Source organism: Phyllostomus discolor, chromosome 1 (genome assembly GCF_004126475.2).
Source record: "Phyllostomus discolor isolate MPI-MPIP mPhyDis1 chromosome 1, mPhyDis1.pri.v3, whole genome shotgun sequence".
Taxonomy (NCBI): Eukaryota; Metazoa; Chordata; class Mammalia; order Chiroptera; family Phyllostomidae; genus Phyllostomus; species Phyllostomus discolor.
This window is the reverse complement of record NC_040903.2, coordinates 172,858,910-172,872,135: the sequence shown is the minus strand read 5'-3', so window position 1 is coordinate 172,872,135 and position 13,226 is coordinate 172,858,910. Positions and strand designations below refer to the sequence as shown.

The 13,226-nt window shown below is 39.7% G+C and overlaps 1 protein-coding gene across 1 annotated transcript in view; it reads right to left on the bottom strand.

The window, feature by feature from the left end:
* RAB8B (RAB8B, member RAS oncogene family) overlaps positions 1–13,226 on the bottom strand; it is a 59,253-nt gene that overhangs the window by 18,884 nt on the left and 27,143 nt on the right. The gene's annotated exons all lie outside the window — the stretch shown is intronic.

The following is a 13,226-nucleotide window of genomic DNA, read 5'->3' as shown; positions in this document are numbered from 1 at the left end:
CAAAACCTACAAACAAACAAACAAACAAACAAACAAACAAAAACCCTGCCTATCTGAGGGGGGAGATGGGAAAGCCTGTATACTTATTTAGTGTAGTTCAGAAGTACTTTACATACATCTTAATAAATGTTCCCCAAATCTTACTGGCTAGAACTGAAAAAACTAAAATAGTTTCAGCCTAGCTGTACTTTAAAATTACCTGGGGAACTTAAAAAACAAAATAAAACAAAACAAAAAAACCCCTCATAACTAGGTCTGATCGCTTCCCCAAATTCTGAGATGTTGGCTTAATTGGTCAAGGGTAAAGTCTGAGCACGAGAATTTTCAAAGCTCCCTGAGTAATTTATTCAACCTGAAGCCAAGGTTCAGAAGCACTCAACTGGGCTGGCAGGTAGCATGTGAAAGTCATTTGGGACTCATACCCTCCCTCATCTATTTCCCCCACCATGGTAGCTCAAAACTTATTTAGCAATTTCATCTACAAAGCATCACAAAGTCCTGGACAAGTATCCACATGCTCTATCAGGAACAAGCCGCTACTCTTTCTGAAGGGAACTGTTAGTGAACACGACTCGGCAGCAATTTGCTAACTCCTCATATGGCTACTCATTCTTGTTTATTGTTTTTTGGGGATTTTTTTATTCTTTTGCATTCTATACAGAACCCCATAAAGTGGTTTCTAAGACATTTCAAAAAACACATGTCAATTATGTATACTCTAAATTGACTTGAACCCTTCCATTGCTATGTCACCACAACGTTTCTACATATCAGCATCCAGAGAGCATCTCATCTCTGAGAGCATCCAGAAAGGCTGCCTGCCAGCTGCAGCTTCATATGATGCCTGGGCATAAACCAAGTGGGTTCTGCTCTTCTACTCCGTGTGGCACTCTTCCCCCAAGGACCCTTTGTAGGCACTCTTGTGTATCTTGAAATAGACAACAATCACACTCAAGCTAATCTAGCAGGACAGCTTCTCGCTACTCCTCCCCTTAATAACCACCGTTACTGTTCACAAGAGCAATCCGAGACCCAATATTCCCAGGTTATCTGGCTCACATTTCCTGTGGGTACCTCAGTATTTCAGGGTCAGCAGCGGCAGAAGCAAAGCTTAGTAAAACAGTATGAATATTATTGTTAGCATGACACAGATTTTACTGTGGCCATTGCTTATCTAAGACCTAATATGCATTGATTTTTTAAAAATGATTTTTATTGTATATTTTTTTGCATTACCACTTAGTCCCCTTAGATCCCCTCTGCCCCCTGCATTGATTTTTTTTTGTGGTTTATCTTTTTATACATCTCTGAGTCCAGTGTAACAAAGACCCTCTAGGGATTCTCCACTATCCTTTATCTCTTTTTTGGTCCAGGCAGCAAGAACAATGCCCAACAAGTGATCAGTAAATGTTCCTTGATAATAACATTTCAAAAGAATCATAATTTTCCAAATTCATAGGAACAGAAAACAGGATGGTAGTTACCAGGGGCTGGAGTTGGGGCGGGTGCAGAAAGGAGGGTTGCAGTTTTATGGGTAGAACTTAGGATTTGCAAAAGATAAGAAAATTCTGGAGACCTGCCTGACAACAGTATCACTACACTTAACACTCCTGAACTGCACACTTAAAAATGGCTAAAGTGATAAATTTTATTTTATGTGGTTTTAAAAAACCATAATAAGGAAGAAAAAAATCCATAACTTTCAAAATGCCAACTGTACAGCTGGAAACAACTTTCTCAATCGGGAGGCTGATGTCCAACATTTCATCAGTTACTAGTTCCTTCGCAGTTTAAATAAGAGACGATGTGTATCAAATGCCTGTTCGTGGGAATACTTCCCTGACTCTGGCTTACTGAGACTGCAGCTCCTGGTCTTTCACGGCTGTTTTTGCCTGTAGTTGGGAGTCACAGGCAGCTTTTCCACCTTCATTCAACAAAGCCATTCTCAGGCTCCCTTGAAGTCTCAGTTACTCTCCATTCATTTAACACACTTAGAAAACTTTCTACTGACCTAGCCTCTTGTTTTTTGTATTTGTTAGAAGGATTACCTTTCTGTTATGTGAGGAGTTTTACTATTATCTGGGAAACTTAACCATCTTTTCACTATTCAGCGGTTTTCAGTGTTTGTAGGAGCTGTGAACTGGTATTGAGCTTTTGTTCATGTGCCTGTTGGAGGCACTTGATAGACAAAGGCTGTGGAGCACAGTCAAATGAACACAACTTGAATTTCACTAAAAATGGAAAATGTTGTTTATGTTACTAAGGAAAAGCACTGGACCTGGAAGTCAAAAGACCTCGACTGTAGATTGGGTTCCGTCATTTAACAGCTTTTGGGAGATTACTTAATTGCTCAGAACCTCTATATCCTCATCCTTAAAATAAATTGAGAGCATGTATCAGATAAATTAGATAATGTATATGACTGTGCTGTGGGAACTCTGAAATTCCATATAAATATAAGGTTCTACACATCCAGATTCTACTATCCTGCAGCCCTTGTCTCTTCCTGCTTGGATTATGGCAACAGCTTCCCAGGACACTGTGCCAACCACTCTCCCTGGTCTGATTCCCTCGCAAGCCACTGTGAGAATAATGTTCGACAATCCATGTGGTAATGCCCCTCACTGTTTAAGAAGCCGTGGGGCCAGCTTCCAACTTCCTCACCCTGGCAATACAGCCTTTCTCACTGGGTGCACCGCTCTCCCCTCCTGACACAGAACCTCTCAAAGCCTCTCTCCAGCCTCAGCCTCTGTTTCTCGCAGTGGGCTGTGCACGTCCTCCCCCTGCATGTGCCTGGCCACCTCACTCAGCAGCCTGCTCTGAGGATGCCTCTCACCCATGCCATCCTCTCCCTTCTTCCTTCCTCAGAAGTCCACTCAGCCATGTCATCGCTTCCTGAAGGCCTGGCTTACGCACAGTAATTCAATCCTGTGTTACTTGGTTTATTAACATATTGCTCTGCAGTGCTCTCACTTTAAGCAAGGGTTCTGTCCTCTCTGCCAGGTAGGTTGCACACCGAAACATGTACACAGTAGATACCAAATGGAAGGTTAAATACTCTTAGGAAATTACACAAAGGTTAAATGCTACTAAGTGTAAAGAGAGCTAAGAAAATCATGGAAGGCCAAAGTTTTCTTGGGATATGCTACAGTAGGATCTTTATATTATACTTAGTTTGAAAATAATATCAGAATATATAGTAGATGAATAACCACTTTAAAATTTAAAGAAAAAATAACTTCCTGAGGCTACTCCAGCCTTAAAAGAACAACCAGTCATAAGAATAACAATACAATGATATCAACTAGGTGCTTTCTGCTGCAAACAACAGAAACCCCAAGTCAAACCATCTTAAGGTAATTTGTTGACTCATGTGACAAGCCCAGTGGTGAACCGGGATTCGGAGACGGCTCAGGCCAGGAGTTCCGGCTGTGCCTCTGCAGCTCCTTCCACACGACCCTCCCAGGAGCATCAATTTCACCCTCTGGCTGACAGCAGTTCCTGACCACAACAGCAATACCAGGAAGAAAGAGATCACCTTCCTGTGCCTCACTTTCTTAAAAGTGAGGAACTGCTGCCCCAAAGCCTCTAGCAATCTTTCCTTCATGTCTCATTTTTGGACGTATAACCATGGGAATTGTCATGTTCTGGGTGCTAGAGCTGAACCCATCACTGCATGGGCAGTTACCAAGATTAAATTAACCTCAGCCTATCCTAAATTTAGATTAATCAAAGCTCATCCCTGGAGCTGGGTCACTCCCCCGAGATCCACCGAGCTGCTAAAAGTAGGAGAGTGGAAAAGCTGTTGAATCAATCCTGTTAGAATAATACTCAAGTCTATCTAATTAGTACAATTACATTCATAGCCATACGAAACAGATAAATCATAACAGCTACCCCTACTACCTTGGCTGGCATGATGAATGTTATTAAATTTTGTGATAACTATAGCTCTTCCTTGAAGGCAATTTCGTCCACTGTTCACCACAAACCAGAAAGTATGAAGATGAAAAAGGACAATGAACAACCCAAGTAGCTGCCAAGACATCTCCGTGCCAGACCCAGGGGAGTGCCTGAGCCCACAGCCCCAGGGACCTGGCTTGGTCTCCAGCCCCAGATAGGGAGAGATTGCAACGGCAGGCGGGGGCCGTCCGTCATACCAACAGCGGCGAGACCTGCGTCACAGCTCGTCCTGCCATAAGGGAGCAACTTCTCTTTTCTTTCATTTAAAAGGCCTATATCATCTCAAAAAACATAGCTTCTGAAGGGCACTACGTTTTGGATCACAGTGCCCTTCATATTTCGATGCCTTTTAGAAAGCATCATTTTCTTTTGGCAGCATCTCATACTAACTCATGTTCACAACGATGACCCTGAGTCATCCCAATTCATGAGCAATCCGTGAGCCACCAGGCCGCGTGCAGCCTGCCCAGCTGCCAACCCCGCCAACGTCTGCACTTGTGGGGGACAGGGCTCCAGTGCTTCTTCTGTGTTTCCTGAACGTGCCCCATCGCTAATTTTCTTATGGCTTGAAAGCAGTCCAGTTTTATCATTGACATTTATCTAGTCAATAAAATAGGAAATCTAAATCATAAGAAAACATTTCCAAAGGACTCAACATCATTTTCACTTTGAATTAAATACACACATGCACAGCCCTGGCTGGCGTAGCTCAGTGGATTGAGTGCGGACTGCGAACCAAAGCATCGCAGGTTCGATTCCCAGTCAGGACACATGCCTGGGTTGCAGGCCACGGCCCCCAGCAACTGCACATTGATGTTTCTCTCTCTCTCTCCCCCCTCCCCTTCCCTTCCCTCTCTGAAAATAAATAAATAAAATCTTAAAAATAAATAGATAAACACACACATGCAAATAGATTTTTATTTTTCTGAATTGATTCTCATGCTAAAAAGTTGCTCATACCTGATACATGTTACACACTATAAGGAGGCAGGGAAGCAAGCATTAAGGAATCACAGATTTCGCATCCTACAAAGTACCTTAGGGATTTCTGAGTCCAGTATTCCCTTTGTACTTGAGAAAACTGAGGCCCAAGAGACACAGCATCTTATCCAGACTCAAAAAGGGATTAAAAGTGAATTTTGGTGTTTCAAGACCAGGTCTTCCCACACAGACATGTGTAAGAATGTCCATGTCTCCTGGGGAGGCTTCCTCTTTTAGGGCCATAGAAAAACCCTAGCAACAACAGAAATGTCCACAGTAGGAGGATACCTTGGAATACAAGGGATACTCATGAGCAGTGAACAACAGCCACACACCAACATCAGTGAATCTAAAAATGATGCTAAGTGAAAAGAGCAACTGCAGCAAACTGCACTCAAACCGTTACTGTAAAATTTCAAAAATACCAAAAGCAACAGTATGTGTCATTTTTATATATATCTGGGTGTAATTTAAGTATAAAAACATTCATGAGAATGATTATCAACAAAATCAGGGCAACTGTTATCTCTGGAGAAGTGGGAGAGGAGGAATTAGGGAGGGGTTGGGTCATAGGGATTTCAACTCTGTAATTTATTATTTCTAAAACTGCGTGGTAGTGCATGAACATGGAAGTGTTTTACATGAGGTGTACTTCTATATACCTGGAATTGTTCATAATTTTTAAAAAGCAATGATTAGTTATCTAGAAAAATGTCGTATGGAGGCACCCATTCATTCATGGTAGCAGAACCACCAAACCACGTTTTAGAGATGAAAGGCACCTTCCAGATTTAGTGGGGAAGTGGAGCAGGCACGACCTCCTCCCGTCTCTGTTCAATATAAAGAGGCCTGTGAACAGGAGCGAGACTGGGTCAAGTTCAGAAGTGAGGGTACAGATCAGGGACTCTGGTCAGCCAGGAATCCTGGCTACACAGATTTTAAGCAGGGGTTCAGCAACATTTCCTTCCTTGCCTGGAGGAATAATAGGAGCTTCTTTTGGTCACTACTGGGAGTGGCACTCTGGGGGAAGAACAAAGGAGTTCTCATTTTTCATTCCAAAGGCTGGAAGGAGGGAACCTGGAAAAGGCAGCTGGGGGAGGGGGCTGTGCCCTGCCCCTCTGAGGAGAAGGTAAAGTAGTCCTACTTGAGGCCTCCTCCTTGTCCCGGCAGCTCACTGGAACAAGAGCTGGCAGAGACCTGGCAGTGAGGCTTAGTGAGGACTATGAAGTCAGCACTTGAGAAGAGCACCGCTTATCAGATATTTCTCAGAAACCTGTGGTGCAAACGGAGGCAGCTAAAGGGAGGGCTTGACCAGCTGCAAGAGGAAAGGAAATGCTGAACTTGCCTCGAGCCCACAGGTAACAGACCTGACAGGGAAAAGGAACTGGGAATGACCAGTATTGGGTCACCTTTCATTCTACAAATCAGATATAACTTAACATGGGAAGGAACAGGTTGACAAAATTCTTTTACACTGAAGTTAAATCATTCAGACAACAGATATTAATAACATAACTTTTTGTTTCAAAGGAGTAAGGAGGCTTCCCCTGGGTTTGTAAATGAATGAATGGATGCCATTGCTGGAGTGTGAGAAAGAGTAGGAAGAAGGACTTTTCCTGGTCTTAATGCTAACTCTCTGGAGCCAGCCTTGTCCTGACCTTCAGCACAAGCTGTGACGTGCTGCACATTTTTGCCCTGTGGGTGGTGTAACACACACACACACACACACAGCTCTAGCTTCTGTCTGGTGTTCTATCTTGGCCTCCATGGGGAAGTCTGCTGCCTGGCCCAGGAAAATCAGGGGTGAAGAAACATCAGGGACCTTCAACTGAGGTTTTAAACACCTGGTTCCCACTGAAATTCTTTTCAAAGTTCAATTTGGATGCAGTCAAGAGAGCCATGAAAAAAAATTCAGATTTCTCGGACATTTAGGCTTCCAGTGAATGACAGCAATGCGAGATTCCAAGGCTCGGTTTAACATCGGTAAACAAAAAACACGGGTTATCTATCCCCTTTGACCCATTTTAAGAAGCGGAAAGTTGACTGCACTTTTACAATGGAAAACATGTACTTTGTTTCAAAAGGACATTTGGAAACGACATCTGTGATCCCAAACTATGTGAATATGGGTTATGTGGTTTGTCTATTTACATTTCAGAGATATTCCAGAAACAAAGTTTTCTAAATACTAAAATCCACTTTAAGAAATGGAACATTCACTTCCTTACCCGGATGTTTGTTGTTAATGATGCAGACACAGTGTAGACGGATCTTGCCAGTTTGGAAACTGTAACACCCACATTTTGCTTATACTAACTACTTTTTGCAGGCTTTTAAACGTGGAGATTAATAAAATTTTAGAGTCACTGATTTTAGGATAATTAGCTAAAATCTATAATTAGAAAAACAGATTCCTGAAATAGGAAAAAATATGAGTCACAGATTGAAGCTTTAAAATATTTTTTTCAAAATAAATTAAGGTCTTAGAGAAAGTGTGAATGCAGAAATAAAATTAAGAATGTTACTTGCATTGAAAGAGAGGAGTTCAAGGCATTGCTCTTTTGTAAATACACATTTTGTAAGTCCATAAAAGCATATTTTTGCCAAGTGCCGAATATTTAGAACCGTTTAATTTTTTATTTGTATTCAAATTTACAATGTTTTTCCTTTGAAAATTAGAAAAGTCTAAAGTTTAGAAGGAAAGACATTTTAAAAGTAAGTTTAGAAGACACTTTAACAGCAGTTTGAAATGATCAGTAGCAGCCGATATGTTAGTTTTGTTAAATCCAACATAAGACAAGGAGAATTTTTTTAAAGTGTACTAATAAGTGGTCTTTGCATATAATTTGCTCTTAAAAGGGGCACCTAATTTTTTTTAAAGAAGACAAAAGGGAGACTAGAACTTTTCAGATTTCTTTGGTCCTTCCATTCTCTGAGTAGGGAGTGATAAATTAAACCCCATTTATGGAGTAACTCAACAGTGACACATATTACCACTTCCTGTTGAAAAAGCTGTACATCTTGACACTGTTTTAGAATTTCCTAATTGTTATTGAATTAAATTCAACTCTTGGCATTTTTCATAAGAGAGCTGTATCCATAAAATCTAATCACACCAACAAAAGATAAACTCTAATTCTAGAAATTAGGAAGGATTTACTAATTCTTCTTTGAGCCATAAACATATGCATGACAGATACAAAAGTAGTATAGTTAAGAATAGTTTTAAGTAATGTCTATATTTGAGAGTCTCCAAGGGCTTTATAGATTTAAATATAAAAACTGAAATAACATTTTAAATGTCTCTGGGAACATAAAAAGGCAAAACAACAAATCATTATATACTAAAAAACTACTAAAATATAACTTTGTTGAATCACAAATACAAGGTTTCTAAAATGCTAGAACTACCCAAATATCAAGAGAGAAAAACGCAGATAGCAAACCAAGTATAGTAACACAGCTACAATCCCAGGAAGGACTGAGAATTTTAATCTGATTAAGGAGCCAGCAGAGATTATGCAGGATTGGGATCACCATTTGAGAATGGCCAAATGAATACAGGACAAATCTCTTTTGCAAATCTTGCACTTTCAAAAGGAAATGTGCTTTAAGTGTTACTCAATCTGGAAGTAGCAATGTGCTTGAAGTTGTCAAAATGCAGATTCTGGAGGTTCTCAATGAACATTATGTTTTACCTTCAATAAAATCTCTTTTCATAAACAGCCTAATTGATGAATTAAACCTGAAGAATAAAAACTCAGAATATCTCTAAGATTTCCATCCCTTTCCTGTTATTAAGTCATGAGCATCTCAAGAACCAAACTATTCCTAAATGAACTCAGCTGCATCTCCTCTGTTCCATCTACTGTTTCTGAGCAAGTGTACCTTTATAGCAGGCCAGCCACTCCAGTATGAATCGCTACCACTTTCCTAAACCTGGAATTTCCTTGTTTGCGCTTTGAAAACTCAGGGTCAGTATGTTTCATTTAAGGATGAAGGGAATATTGTGGTTATTCAAAAGATGAAGATAAAAAAACAACCCCTGAATATACATACTATTGCTATGGGAAAACCATACTGCCAAATCACTGGAATTATCACTGGAAAAAATTACAACTATATTCCAATGATGTTGCACCAAAGATGCAGTGAAACTGATCTATTAGATCTTTCCAAGTATTGATCATGTACCATATTTTCCATTCATCTGGAAGTTAAGTAAAAGTGGGTGGGGGTGGATACTACAAAGTGGTAAGTAACAATACTACATGGTGCCAACTAAAAACAAATGATATTTCTTCCTTTGAGAATGAATTCTTAAAAAGGAAAAACAAAAGAGGCTGTCACAAAGTAATATATTAATTAGCAATTAGGGCTGAAACAAACTCTGGAAATTTTCCTGGCTAATGTTATTATTAGCCAGGAAAATTTCCAAATCACTTATTCAAGAAAGATTTCAGCTTATACTGGTGCAAATTGCAAAATTTAGTAATTCTCCTCACCAAGTTAAAACAAATTAACTTTTTGTTTGTTTTTTTAGGGTTGGATATCTGTATCAGATTACTGGAGGATGAAGAGAAGAATCATCCAGTCAACTTCCCCTGCAATATACCCACCTCACCTCTCTCCATCCTCTTCTCCTACTGACTTTTGTCTGGATAAAAGGAAAGTGATCAGAGATTGTGAAATAAACATGACAGCAAACTCACAGTGCTCTGAATCTAGTTAGCAAAAAAGGCTTTTGTTGATCAAAACCAACATCAATGCCACAGAAGTACAGTAAAAGTAAGCAGCACTTAGAGCTTGCTGCAGCCGTGGTGACAGATGGACAATGATAATAAGCCATTGCTAATGAGGAAGGTTAAAACAAACAGATGGAGTATACGCAAGTAAAAGGATGAGACAAAAATCAACAAAAATGGCACAGATTATAGTTTTTCCCAATCAAAAATGAAAAACTTCTACTGATGATTGTATTATTCTGATTTATAAACACAATTTCCTGTAATAAAAGTTGAAAGTTAACGACACTCTCTAACCTTCATATCATGTAAACAGTTAATACTTCTACAAACCAATTATGCATCTCTCATATATATATATATATGACAGTCATCCATTTCTAAATACTTAAAACACTTTTCTAACTTTATAGGTGATAAAAGATCTGAACGTAAATACTTCCTTGACTTGGCTTTTAACACAGAATACAATGTTACAGCTGGGCGGGGAAACCCAAGATCTTCTCTAACTTATGTTTCAGACTTAAAGATGCTGCCGGGACTAATGAAGGAGCTAGAACACTTCCTTTTGTCCCCATTGTCCCCTAGCTAATGGCCATTTGCTTACTTCAAATACACAAAGGATGAGTAATAATTATATTCAAAGCATAAAATGAGTGGGTCGTCAAAATATGCTACAGCAGCCTTCACATTCAATCATTATTCACCTTAACTCCAAATCCCAATGTTTGTTGGGGGTGGGATGGAAGAAAATCTAAATGATATTGACAAGAGACCTTTTAAAAAGCCACACTGATACTATCATGGCTTGGAATGTCAGCCAGTGCCACATAAATAATTTCTCCAAAACTGACCAAAAATTATTTCAAATTATATTTTATCAGCTTGTTTTTTATAAAACCAACTTCAAAGTGTAACATCCTATCCAAGTTCCCCAAAGTTCCCCCACCCAACCCCAATACCAAAGAAGAGGCCTCAGGTATTAAAGCAAGAAGCTAACTGCACAGTTTCCGCTGACTGGCCCCTAGTCTTGGATAGAAGAATTATTCACCTTATGTTTCCCTTTACCCACTTCTTTCAAAATACATAGTTCTTTCCAAATCCTGGAGAAGCATGTTAGGGATCACTGAATGACTGGCACCTGTGTTTCTCAGTCAAGTTTTACAAAGTTAAGAATACGAAATGTTTTTAAAACAGGTCATGATTAGGCGGTTGACCCCAATGACAGACATATAAAATACAAAAGACTCATTTGGAAGTCTCTAGCCTGACCTTGGGTCCTAGAGGGCAGTGACCCTTATTTCCTCAACAGAACAGCTGGGACTGAACGCCCAGGAGCTATGTCTTCTCTGAGGTAAGTACAGGCACAGTTCCCTGAAAAGAGCACCCCCTCCAAAGCACACACATCCCTCCCTCTTACTTGCCACGGAAGGCCTTATCCCTTCACCATGAAGGGATATTCTGAACCTATGAAAAGTAATCCTTGATTATAATCAAGATTATACAGAAACTTAGAAAGTATTTGTTATAATGTTATAAAAGTTGAAAAGCATAAAATGTACTCTGTAACTATGTGAAAACACGTGCATATGGTCAGCAACATGTAAAACAGTAAAATAGTTATAATGGGGATGTTACTGTGAAGGGATTTTCAGAATTATGAACTTAAAAATTTCACTTATTCTTCTATTATTTTTGCCATTAAGCAATTTTGAAGAAAATATTACACACGCTGAAGTTGAAATAGTGCTCACCACAACTATACTTCAAATTCTGGGTTGAATAAGCTTTGAAGGACTGCTCTTGCAGAACTTTACCATTGAGTATAATGCTGTTTCTACGAGAGGGAAAACAACAGCATAGAAAAAGCACACCGAACGATTCACACACTCCATCTGAACCAAATAGCTCAGACAAATGTTCCTTTCTCCAATTCCTGCTGTCACCTGAAAGAGAATATGTGGCAGACAGACAAAATGTGAACTTGCTTTCACATGATGTGTCTCTGTGGCATCTGCAGAAACAAGCCCAGGAGGAAAGGCATCCTCTGAAGATCGAATTTTTCCATGCTGTCACTAATTTACACAGATAATTTTGAGTTCGCCATACAATAATTTATTAATCATATTCAGTTAACCTAATCAGTTGTAAACCAGGAGAGGGCAACAGTGCAAGCTACAATAAGGTGAACTCCTTGGATTCTGGGAGCTGCTCAGCTGAAGCTCCCTGTGAATGCCACGCACACCCAAAGGGCAAAAGTAACCTTGGCAAATCATTTGCATTGTCTATTTTTAACTTGTCTTTCTACTCATAAGGACCCATATTACAGTGTGGATTAGAAAAAAGAAACATCAAGTATTTATAGATTATTTAAAAAGTAAACTCAGGGGCAGAGGGTAAAGAATTCTGGGTTCTTAGGTGAGTAAGGGTTGACTGGAGCCAGAGTATATCCACACATAAGCAGCTGAGAAAAAACTAAACAAAACAAATGACCATCAAGTTGAAAATTTTACATGTGCAGCTGAAAAGGTAGTATTTACACTGTTAAATTTACCTACTCAGTGTTTTATTGATGCAAAAGTACACTGGTAGAACCCTAACTGTTACCCTCAGTTACTAATACGAAAAACAAAAGCAGCCTTGTCCACCCACATGATCATTTTACAGACACACTGTCATTTCAAGGATGTCCTTAGGCAAGCCTGGGGCAGGGTTTCCACATCTGGTGGTCACAATGTTGCATTCCCACTCTGGACAGGATAGTCATTAGGTCAGGAAATGCATACGACAGTGATGCAAAAAAGGTTAAGAAATGTGATACACAATGACTGTGTATTTTCACCCCCCAATGGTCCATCAGCAGAATGAGGAAGAGGGTGAAGGAAAATGTCACTGGCCCTCTTGGGAACAGAAGAGAACAAAACCCTTGGGCTGCTATTCTTTTATGAATTTCTGAAAGTGACAGGAAAAAAAATTGTACATTCTAAAAACCTGATTTAAATTTACTTTGGATGAATCTTTGCAGGCCTCAAAGTTGAAGCCTATGCTTGTAGACACTGACTTTGCAACCAACTCTTCAGCCTGTGTGTGAGTATAATCCGTTCTCAAATTATAGAACTGAGAAATAGAAAGTGACTGAGAAACAGAAACTGACAAGCTTTACTTGGGCTATACAAAAGATATGGCTGAAGATTTCTCAACCACGTGATACAGTAAGGTTTAGCTTAGTCAGATGTAAGTCACACTTAATGAAAATCAAGTTGACTAATGAAAGAGCAAGTTTTAAAACCTAATTGGACAAGAAGTATTGAGCCCAACATGAACCTGACACTGTACTAGGCACTAAAGAATACGAAGAAGAAAAGTTATGGGCCTCAGGGAGCTCCTAGGCTAGCAGGCACTAGAATTTCCTAATGTGAGGATCCTACACCATACTTGTATCTTTTGTTAAAGATAATATTCTAAGGCCTGCTCTTCAGGAGCAGGAACTAACAACAGATGAACCAAAAGAAAACATTTTCTAAGATATGAAACTGC